This window comes from Myzus persicae, unplaced genomic scaffold (genome assembly GCF_001856785.1).
Source record: "Myzus persicae strain clone G006 unplaced genomic scaffold, MPER_G0061.0, whole genome shotgun sequence".
Classification (NCBI taxonomy): Eukaryota; Metazoa; Arthropoda; class Insecta; order Hemiptera; family Aphididae; genus Myzus; species Myzus persicae.
The window spans coordinates 77,171-90,351 of NW_019102520.1; the positions used below are offsets into that span (position 1 = coordinate 77,171).

General features: G+C 28.3%; 1 pseudogene; it reads left to right on the plus strand.

Moving 5' to 3' along the window:
• Positions 1–432: 432 nt before the first annotated feature.
• On the plus strand, positions 433–8,714 carry LOC111032319 (annotated as a pseudogene).
• The last annotated feature ends 4,467 nt before the right edge of the window (positions 8,715–13,181 follow it).

Here is a 13,181-nt window from a genome sequence, read left to right on the forward strand (position 1 = left end):
ATACGTCTAATATCGTATTAATTTTACATTTTAACAACAATTTTGATGATCATATTATAATTAGTTATTTATTAAAGTCTGACGTACCATATAATGTTTTCATAATTTAATGTACGTAATAAAAATATTAAAACAGTTTATCTAAAGTCTAGATGATCATATTAAACTATAATAAATATGATTATTTACTCATATGCAATTTAATACTGTTTTTTACAATTTTTTTCTTTAATAAATGTACAACACAGATGTTTTTTTTTTTTAATTTAAAACATTATTGTATAAACAATTAATAAATAACAAATAATGAATAATAAATAAAAGTAAATACTTAATTTCAAATAATTATTACAACAAAACATTATTGCTCGAAAATAATTACTTATCACTTTAAGTAGAAACAATATCTCAGATATTTCACGTAAAATTAAAATGAAAGGGTTAATAGTGTTTATCTTAAGTGTATTTCTTTATCCTCCAATTACAGCACAAGGTAATTCAATGATTTGTATTAAAAAAAAATTATTTTCAATTTCATTTGTGTTCTACTATAAACTTTCGCACACAATATGATATAAAACTTTACAATGTAAGCAATGACAGTTTCAAAATATTTAGATCGATTTTAGGCTTATCCCTACCACTCATGGTAACTAATTAATTTCCATAAAAAAAACACAGTTAAAAATTAAATATACTCAATGATATAGACTGACATATACCGTCTCCCCATTAAATTATTTTTTAAACCTAACCTAACCATGCAATTATGTATCATTGAATTTAAATTGAACACATAAATTACAGTGTCATACTCAATTATGAAATACACTCGACACCTACTAACCTACTACACAGTAAAAATGTTACCTATTTACTCAATTTTTAAAAATATTAAAAATAATAATATTTACACTTTATAATTTATTGTACCCACTAAATATGTTTCTAAGATGACTCGAAAGTCAAAAATCAGGTGATTTGCAGTATAGCTGGACGAGCATGGATGAGTACTTATACATTCAATATAACTCAAACTGCCAGAACGTTGTGATATAATTTCAGTAGGTCAATTTGCTTTTGACCGTAAGAATCAAGTCGATACCCATATTAAGGAATCTGATAAAAGTAATTATTAAAAACTGAAATACACAAACAGGTAGCGTATTTCACACTGATTTCTTATTTTTGGTGTTTGCTATATGGAAGTATACAAAGTCCCATTTGTTATACATCTGAGGTGATTCGTTTTATTTAAGAGTCATTAAGAGGAAACAAAATACCGTTCTAAAATATTGGCGTGTGAATAAATATGAAATATTACAGTACAAATAAGTGGATAGTGCACAACAAATGTTATGGTGAACACCATGTAATTTATTTCGTGATAACATAAGGTTTAATAATGACAAAGAAAAAAAATAAATGTAGTTTTAAAAAACAACATAAACTAAAGAAAATCTTCAAACTTAATGTTATATCAGATGTCATTTTTTATAAATGTCAATAGTAAGTAATACAATTGATTACAAATTGACAAGCGTATTAGTTACCTCACTAAAAAAATAAACAATTTAATAAATTAAATAATGTATGTTATTACATTACAATTTTAATGATTAAAGGTATAATAAGAAACTTAGTTGAAGCAAACAAAACTGTTTTTACACGCATTGGGTTCGTGTATGCCAGTAATTGGCCTTCAGTATTTGATCCTCCGGATACAGAAGAATTTCAGAGTAACAGTTTTGATCCATTAATCAATTTTTTAAATACATCTAAAGTTAATGGTATCCTTATTAATTGTAAAGACTTTTATGATGTGAGTACAATGGGACATTGCCTTTTTTTATTAATTTATAGTCTTAAAATATTACAACAATTTGTTTTTTTTTTGTTTTTTGTGGGTATTTTATTGTTTAAAATAATGAAAGTGTTAGATTTTCTTCTTTAGGTTAGGTTTTTTGAAGGAAATTAGATTTAGTTAGTAATTTCTGGAAAGAGACTGAAAAGAAAAAAAAATTTTATACTTTTCAAACTTTTCAATTTATTCCACTCAACTGTACATTAGGTGTCGTGTAATAGATTATATTATAATACGGGTTATCGTAATGTATGTGTTATATTTGAATTCAACGACATTATATCATTATTGTATACAAAATACGATACAAGATAATTGAAGGTATAGTAAATAAACTATATACGTTCAAGTACCATCACAAGTAAAAACTTTAAATTATAATAATATATTAAATTCGTTATTTTTCATTTGAAGATCTTATTTTCTTAAAATATAAACTCAAATAAGCTATGGAAGTAAGACTATATTATATATATTTTTGATTTTTGATTACAGTATGAAATACTTGTGAGAAATATTGGATTCAATTTTCAATTTCATTAACAGTAATAATTGAATATGTTATACATTTTTAGTTAAAAATTATTTCAAAATTTTCTTGGTTTTACGAATTTTGACAACATTTCAACAAGAAATCCTTATTAAGAAAAATCATTCATATGCATATAAGTCGATTGATTTTACAATAATGTGTAAAAGATTTTGTCTTATATTCTAACACGAAAAATAAATTGCCGAAATAAACATTTTTACTATAGAAGTTTAAAAATATTAGAAAAACATATAGTCAATAGTCACTTCTTTTCTATACCTAATCATTTAAAGTTCAAATCTTAACAAAATTCATCAAGATCGCCAAACGTTACAAATCGTTCTGTGGTTAAAAATGTATTAAATATCCAATAAATTGTGTAGTTAAAAGTAAACAATTTAAAACAATGTTTCTCATAAATAGTTCGTACTATGTGACCATATATGATCTACAAAATTATGCAAACACGTTTTTCAAAATATATTGAAAGTTCAAATTTGGATGCGCTAAAAAAATTAAACAAGGAATTCAATTTTTATTTATTTTGTTATAATTTAAAAATGTTGTACCTACATGAAAGTATATGTTTATATTTTAAACAAGCAATAACACCTTCAAATGCAATGTTTTCCGGAAAATTAATGCTATGTCCTGTAATATATACTTAAATAGCATAATATCATAAGATATACTTAGTGATATCGGGTAACAGACTTTCTCTCAAAATTGCTTGTCGTATGCATTGATTTGTCGTTGAATAAAAATTTAACACGTCACACATTGCATATTGACTTAGTGATGCACTTACCTGATGAAGAAGTTTCCATAACACGTACGAAACCTTTTTGCTTACCCAATACTTTTTGTTAAATTTTTTTTTATTTGGATTAAGGCTTCAACTACTAAGGTTAGCCTAGTACTGTGTGGGGGTAACGGTTGATTAGAACACATTTTTATGCGTAGCGAGGATATATTGCTAAAACCCGGGTGGTCACCCATCCGAGTGCTAGCAGCGATGGGCGGTACGTACGGTCATAGCTTTGGCGTAGATTGAGCGTACGACCGCACCTCACCAAGCCACTTTTTTATTAAATTGTATTTTAAAAGTTGTTGATTGCAGAATGGTTCAAAATGATCATAACATTAATTTTAAAAAACTGTAAACAAAACTTAAATAGTATTTTTTTTTTTTTTATCTTCTTTTTTTATCTTATTTTTAAGAATGTAATATACTCAGAAATATGTATTTTTTACTTACCTTTAGCAGAATTAACAAAAAAGTGATACTTAATGCTTTAGGAACATGACGTGGTTGTGTGCAAACTTAGTTAGGTAGCGATTGGTACTAAAGTTCAATTTTTCCTATTATACGTAGTGCTCTAATAAATTACCATGAGTAGATTTCAGAAATAGAGTCGGCATATCATAATGATATCATTTTAAAGCATTGTTAAGCGGATAAAATCAATGCAACATAAAAAAATACTAATTTAAAAAAATCAACCTATAACATATAATATTGTATATTATATTTTGCATTAATTGTATGAATTTATTTTAGGTTCCCATAATAGATTTTGCACTAAAATTAAGTAACTTTGTGTATAAAATTAAATATGAAGCAAAAAATATAAAAGTTGGTTTAATCATATCTGGTTAATATTATGAAAATTGTCCGAGTAATTCAAGTAAGTAAAATATATTTATATACCTACAAGGGCAATAAATTATTGTTTTCCACAACGCTCATGAAAAATTATTTCTTTATATTTCAATTATTCCTTTATATTTTCAATTAAACCCCATAAGTAAAATATAATATTATTGTAAACTTATATAGTTTTAAAATTAATTCTTTATATTCCAATTGTGTGCTTTAAGTTTTTGATTTTTCAATGATAAATGAAGTGTTGGATCTTTATGTCATTAATTGGTCAATGAATGTGACAACACTACAGTAAACACTGGTACTAGTCCAGTAACATCCGATATTCCGGATATTCTAACTATCGTACGTATCTCTTCTTAAAAACAGTAACATAGTATGCCAATTTAAAACGAAAAAAATATTTAAGTAATTTTTATTTTTAGGAGCAAGTTACTAATGGTGTAACTAATTCATCTATGGATAATTCAAAAATATATGCTATGATACAAATGCTTCCAGTAATTCCAATAAACCTTGTTAACGAAGGTTATAGGCGTGTTACAACGTATTCTATAGTATGAACAATTATATTGTGATGGATCTTTATTTAAGAGTGGATAGTAAAATTTTTCAATCAGAGCGCAATATAATAAAACCACGTATTCTTCCCTTGTTAGGGATAATGACAAATATTATGGAGAAATGTTATTAAAACGTACAAATTAAATAAATAACAATTTCACATTCACTTTTTGATAAATGTACATTTTTACTCTTTAAATGAAGAAAAATTAGATAGTAAGTTCTCTAGTGCCACTCAATTAAACTATCAGGACCTATTTAGATTTGAATACTTTAAAAATATGACATTCAATATACCTATTACAACAATTTATGTATTTATCTTTCAAAATTTGATTTTTATGTATTTTAAAAATGTCATAATTCTTTAAGATAATGACATGTTAAAATAATCTCAACGTATTTCAATGTTTTTAGTTTTGGCATATTACAAAATTATACAACTTAAACAATAACGCGCCAATTTAGGAGTGCATAATTGTTTCTATTATTTACCTTTAACTTGTACATAATCAACTGTCCATTTGTAGTTCTCAATCATCGTCATAAGTCTATTCACAGAAATATACAATTTGAATTAATGTGATTAAATTAGCAATGCTTTTATATCAAAGTCACTTAACTAGGAATTATTTTAATTTGAACAACTTCATGATAATAATAACATGAAGTTTTGTTTGAACGTAATCACAAATATGACTTTAAAACAATAAGGCCATACCAAGTGTATTGAATAAACGCAATATAAAAAGAACTTTCAGTAAGAAATGAACGAATATTCTAGAACGGAAAATAAAGTCATCGCGAGGTTGTGCTTTGTGAACTTTGAGTACTGGTCTTGTTGAAATGCACTGAGAGCTTTGGGATGCACTGCATTTGTAGAGATACACTGCTGTGTATGACACGCTGGCCCGTAAAATACATTGTACAATGGAGGCTGAAGACCGACAGGTTAGCCATTGCAATTGCACGTTACCGTTATATAAAAAGTTCCGTCCCATCACAGACTTCCACAGAGCGGCATCGCGTGTGCCGGTCGCCTTTTGATGTTGACTACTTAATGGTAAATTTTAATTGATCTGTTATTGATGGTTTAATCATCATTTAATAATTTTATTGCGTCTTCACTTCTTTGGTGGTTTTTTTTCTATCCAAATACGGGCATACTTTATGTGTCGTTCTTAATATCACGATATAATACTAAATTGTTTATATGTAGGTAAATAGAAATTTTAGTTACTTAATATTATTTTATATTTCATAATATATTTAAATAGGGTAATTTTTTCAATATCTTGTTGTTGACGATTTCATCACATGCGATTTTGTTGCGACATCTTTCCTTTGGCGATTAGTTTCTTGTCAAAATATTGGTATAATTTGTACTTCGGTGGTTAGGGATTTTGGTAATTAATATCTTAATGTTATTTATGATTAATAACTAAAGAAGATAATTATTTTCTACTTCGTAATAAGTTTAAATTGCGTTTTTATTTTCTACACTTGTATATGGTCATTATTTTTATTAAATCATTGTATGTATTTATTAATGTAGAAAGTAGAAAATAAACATAATATACTCGTACTACCATCTCGTTTTAATTACAGTATTGCAGCAGTACTGATCCAGCTAATTCATCTCAATGATGTACTAACCCTTCAAAACTTTTATATGATCAAGTAAATATATTTAAATCGTATTGTGCTCACGAAGTGAAAGTTGAATAGTCATAGGTTATCATTTCGTAATTGTAAAGAAATTATTATTCTATTGTTGTTTCTTTTAGGGAGCGTACGCAAGAAAAGCCTATGCTGGAATTGTCCTAGAATAGCTTGATACAGATGATTACGATGGCTTTTGCGAATGTGAGAAATTTCCAGTAACAAACCTAATTATTGATGGATGGATGTCATGCCTTTTTGAAACGTGTGCGAAACTAGATCATAATTAATCGGTTTTAATGAAAAAATATATTTTTAAATAAATGATAATATTTTATTTTATTTTGTGATAAAAGGTACTTATCAATATTCTTACTAATTTATCATAAATATACGTGTTTAAATCATAAAAAATAGTTTTATTTCATCTACAACGCTATTATAATGATTCTCTGGCGATCGTCTCTTCCGTCGGTGTTACAGTTATTGTCGCGGTTGGCGCTGCTGTAGCTGTCGTTGGCAGCTTGGGTGGTAAAATTCTATCCCAGGCGAGGGAGAGCTAGAACCGTTTGACCACATGGATTACGAATGCTCACTCTTCCGACCCTGATGGTTTTGCCCAGTAGATTTAGTTTCGGGAATGATGCCGGTATTGCTTCCGCCAAGTAATTTCGAACGTTTGTCTGGATCGACTGCTGGATTCAATGGTCGTGGATCTCAGGTGATGGTTACTGGTTGAAGATTGAAGGAACACTGACTGTAGAATTATATAAGTGCCCGGTATATATACTATGATTCATATCGACTCGTAACCCACGGGTGTGCCACCGCGCGTGCTAGTGCTTACTGTCAGTACGGATTTTGTTACCGTGGAGTCTTTCTTATATTTGCGGAGATGAGGATGGTGTTGTCGTCTCCGTTCTGACCTCCTCTATCCATGGCATACTTTAATAATATGTGGGTTGAGAGGGTGAGCTAAAAATTGTTTACAAATCCCCAACAGTGTGGTTTTCTGAAATACTGTGTCCTGATTGATGGTTCTCGAAGGGACCATTTTCTAATGTTATAATCACCACATTTGCCACATTTCCGTTACCTATTATAAAAATTGGGTTCTGATGCCTATTCACTAATCCCTTATCAATATTCACTGATGCCTATTCCCTCATATCTAATCCCTCGTCCATCGGTCACTCGTCCCTCCTCGCCCTACGCCCTCACCCTCTGAGTCGTACGTGCGTATATTTACCTCTAATCCCCTACTCTTACTAGCCCTACCAGCCGAGAAAGATTTAAGGCCAGGGCACGCATAACTGCACCGTACCCGATGCACGTGTCGGCCGAGTGTTGATTATTGAGGCACTATTCGTTATACGAATGCAAACATATCAGTCCTTGACCGAAGCTCTTACGAGCCACCCTTGCCGTTTTCCTGCTAGAGTCAGCTGTTTTAGGATGTTTCAGCATTTTAGCCAAGTAAGACGCGAGAACTATGTTTAAAAGTTTCAAAGACAGTGAATTTTCAATTTTAGAGATTGCGTTACAAAAAGAAAACGAGAACTGGAGAAGTCAACATGCAAGAAAGAAAAAAATGTCGGTACACAATGCATGGAAGTAATGAACCATTAGGAGGGAATTATTCGAGTTGTTACATTATCTAATGGATAGTTATTTTATTTTAAGATTTAAGATTATTTGAGAAAAAAATATATTTCTCAGGTTTCTTGCTCCTGGAAATAGTTTCAAGACTATTTCCTTTAACTACAGATCACTAAGATCAACAGATGCTGCTATTCTCCATGATACCTGCACAGTAATATTGTAGATGATCTTTTATTGAATATTATGTTAGAACAAAATAGAAAAAATAGAACTCTACTGTTTTCTGTGCAAGGTGGCAGTTTAGAAAATTCATTGGAGCTTTAGATGACAAGCCCGCAAAAATACAAGCTCTAAAATTAACTCTAACTATCGTTTGAGCCGATTGTGGATAACTGAAAATTGTTTTGGAATTAATTTTGCAACAAAAATTTCGCATATTCGAGAGAAAGCTTCAGAAGAATCCAATAGTATTATTATAATATGATATCTATATTCTTATATTAATGTTCTATACGTTTTTAAATGAAAGACACAGAATATCGAGAACGATAAACTTCCTGGAGGTTTGTCAAAGTGAGTTATCACTAGTTGATAATGACAAGAAACTACATCTAGAGTCTATATGGGACTTTTATACTATTCTGAAATTTAATTATAATTGTATCAAGAGAAACTGGATTTTCTGGTTAGATAGGCGGTGAAAGAGGAACGTGTATTTAATGCTCTTAGGATATTTTCTAGAGAATTATTCGAGTGGCAGCCATAATGTGTGTTCATTGCATTTTTTATATCTTTGTAAACTCAATTTTGTCAAAAAGACTCTCATAAAAAAGTGCTCGTTGTATCATACTTCACTTTTTATAAAATTATTGTTATTCTTTGTTTAAATATCTAATTTCATTAAACTTAAAATATCTTATAAAAAAAAATTGTGGATATTCTATATACATATATTTTAGATTTCAATATTACGATTACAATTTGTACAACCTACCTATGAAATAACCTAACTTTATAAATTACTTATGAAAAATCTTGTTTTAAATAATCTACAGAAATCATTTTATGAGATTTTGACGATTTTTTTTTTAAATTAAACTTAAAATGCTTGTACTTAGCTCAAACTGAGCCAAAATATTTTGAAAATTTAATGTCAAAATTAATATTTGTTTAAAATGTCAAGTATCTTCATTCTTTGTTTTTGAATAATAGCAAAACAAAAAAAATTGGTCCACGTTAAATGAGGATAATATCTTATGTCAAAAAAAATTAACTTCAAACGCTCATCAAAATTTAATTTAATTCCTCTAAACTTTTATTGAATGTTACAAGTAGCTAAAATTAAGCCTAAATATTTAGAAGATTTCATTGGTATGAATATTAATAATTAAATAACTCCCTATGTGCAAAAATGAATCTCCTAAACTTCACATAGACTTATCATCAGGCACTGAGACATATAAGTTTAAAGCCAATAGATGTCTCAGAGACTCTAATAGGACTCTAAAAGTCCAGACATTGTAAATTACTGCATGCAATATCGTAAAACATCTATATAATCATCAATCGTAATATTGTAAATAATATATTCTATCAAGTTGAGATGCATCAGGCCTACCCAGTTATCTCGCATTGACATCACAAAAAGTGCACAAAGTTAATATATCCAAGAAAAAAAATTCTCTTTTAATTAATTATTATGTTTGAACGTTAGATTCGATCTTCCTAACGGTAGTTCCTAATAGGACATTAGGGATTATCGGTAAGCCTAAGCTACCGGGAAACACTATTAAGATATAAATGAAGTAGATATTTAGAAGTCACTATTACTTAAAGAAATGAAGTGTATAACAAGAAATTTAATTTAATACCGTTAAAAATTTTTAGAGTGTTAAAAGTGGATTAAATTTAGCCTATAGAAAATGTCATCGAGTATAAAATTTATAATCAAGTAACTTAAAACCCCAAAGTATAAACTAGATTCATTCTAACATATCACTAAATATACTGCGGATAAATATTAAAGGATTTGTACTTCTATTAAACGTTTAAAAGCGATGATAGACAAAAAAAAAGAAAACATAGAACATACAGTAAATATTTATGATATTATTGACAACTTTGAAAACAAGTCTCATATAACGAAATAATTGGACATTCTAACAACAATATTGATGATCAGGCTATAAATAATAATTTATTCAAGTCTGAAGTTTCATATTATATAAATTGCATTTTGAACGTACATATATCTGTCAAGCAGATTCTGCCTCACCCCCCCTACGGTTCACATGCCATCACTGATGTACATTAAAAAAATATTAAAACGTTTTGTCTAAATCATAAATGATTATATAATAATAAAATAATTATGAGTTATGCATTATTTAATCACCTGTAATTTTAAACAGTAATGTTCAATTTTTTTCTTCAATAAATGTACATGGCAGATGATCTTTTATTTGTTTTAATATTTATAACAATATTTTTTAGACTATTAATAAATCACAAATAATAAATAATGAATAAAAGTAAAATACTTAATTTAAAATTATTATTACGACAAAATATTATTTCGCGAAAATAATACGTTATCACTTTAAGTAGAAACAATATCTCAGACATTTCATATAAAATTAAAATGAAAGACGTACCTACTAGTGATTATTTTTAGTGTATTTCTTTATCCTCAATTTACAGCACAAGGTAATTCAATGATTTGTATTAAAAATAAATTATATATAATTTTATTAGTGTAGTTACTAGACGCGTTTATAAATAATATGATATAAAACTTTACTATGTTCGCAATAACATTTAAAAAATATTTAGAATGATATAAAAAGCTTATTCTTTAAAAGAATGATATATAATAGGTTCTATAAAAAAAATACAATTAATAATTAAATATGCTCAATAACATAGACTGACATAATGTCTCTGCTGTAAATTTTTTTTTTAAATGTAATTATACAGGGTGTTTCTGAAGTGTGTGAGGTAATTAGCATACGCATACTCACTGTGATGCCACAATGAAGATTTTTTTGGAATTTTTTTTCTAACTTCAAAATCTGGGTTTTTAAAATTTATTTTGAGAATATTATCTTGAATGTAAAAATAAACACTCTAGTCGTATTTTTTGCAAAATTCTCATACGAATCGAGATATCACATCATTTTTGCGCTTGTCGCGGGTTTACGCGCTCGAATCGCCAACTAAAAAAAAAGTAGTGCGACACATCGATTTGTATGAGAATACTGCAAGATAATCAGTGGTGATAATTATTTGTTGTCATTGATAATACACGATTAATTAACACATTGTTTTACATTATCGACTAATAAAAAATATGAAATAATAACAAAATTAGGGATAACAGAGTTTTAAACAATCAAATTTTACTAGCATACATTTGTGCATACCTTTATTAAATAACTTTTAACTTTATAAAGTTATAATAGTTAGAGATAAAAAAACTACCTATTTGTGTGTTTATACTGAAATTCCAGTTTTTGGATATCATAGTACCTAACATAATTACTTTGACTCGATAAGATAAACATTTCTATTTTCATACAAATCGATGTGTCGCACGACTTTTTTTTTAGTTGGCGATTCGAGCGCGAAAAACGCGCGACAAGCGCAAAAATGATGTGATATCTCGATTCGTATGAGAATTTTGCAAAAAATACGACTAGAGTGTTAAAAAACCCAGATTTTGAAGTTAGAAAAAAAATTCCAAAAAAATCTTCATTGTGGCATCACAGTGAGTATGCATATACTAATTACCTCACACACTTCAGAAACACCCTGTGTATCATTGAATTCAAATTGAGCACATAAAACAGTGGCATACGCAATTATGAAGAACACTCGCCGCCTACTCAGTACACTAGAAATGTTACCTACTTAATCACTTTTTGAAAATATTAAAAACAATAATATTTTCATTTTATTATTTATTGTATCCACTAAATATATTTCTAAGATGACTCGGGCGTCAAAAATCAGGTCATTTGCAGTATAGATGGAGGAATATTAAAAAGTACTTATATATTCAATATAACTCAACTGCCAGAACGTTGTGATATAATTATAGTACCTCAATTTGTTTTTGACCGTGATGATAGTATCAATAACCAAATATTAGACTCAGATAAAGGTAATTATAAACAACTTAAATACACAAACATGTAACTGCTTTCGTATGTTTGGTGTTTGCCATACGGAATATACAAAGTCACATTTATTATACATTTGAGGTGATTCGTTTTGTTTAAGGAACATTCAGAGGAAACAGGATAACGTTCTAAAATAAAGGAATGTAAATAAATATAGAATATTAAAATACAACTTGTGCACAATAAATGCTATAGTGAACACCTTGTATTATTTCGTGATAATTTAAGTCTTAATCATGACAAAGAAAAAATTAAGGATAGTTATTATAAAATCAAAAAGTCTAAAGAAAATGTTCAAACCACATGTTGTATCAAACGTCAATTTTTATAAATGTCAATAGTGTGTTAACTAATAAAGTTGATGACAAATAGACAAGCGTATTAGTTACCTCACAAAAAAAATACAATTTAAACGTATGTTATTATATTAAAAATATAATTATTAAAGGTATTATAACAAGCTTAGTAGAAGCTAAGAAAACTGTTTTTACACGCATTGGGTTCGTGTATGAAGATGATTGGCCTACAATAATTGATCCCCCGGGTGCAGGTGTATTTCAGAAAGTCTTTTTTGATCCTTTAATCAATTTTTTAAATGCATCAAAAGTGAATGGTATTCTTATTTATTGTGAATACATATATGATGTAAGTACAATTGGACATGGTCATTTTTTATTCAATCATAGTTTTGAAGTAGGAATATTAGAATGATTTGTTTTTTTGTAGGTACCCGCTTAGGTACTTTGAAAGAAATTAGATCTAGTCAGTAATTTTGGAGAAGGGGTAGACAAGTAAAAAACTCCCCATACTTTTCAATATTATCGGCAACAACATCAACAATAAAATTTGGGCCATTGGTTCCGTCTGCTGTACATATTTGTCGTGTGGGATTGCGTTGGTTATCGTAATGAATATATTTTATACATTTTCTTTAATTTTACAATAATAATTGTTATGAATGTAATATACTCGGAAAATATTTATTTCCAACTTACCTTTATCAGTATTAATAAAAAAGTGATACTGCTTTCGGAACGTGACGAGGTGTTGTGCAAACTTAGTTAAGTAAGATTGATTCTCGAGTTCAGTTTTTCCCATTATTTATAGTTC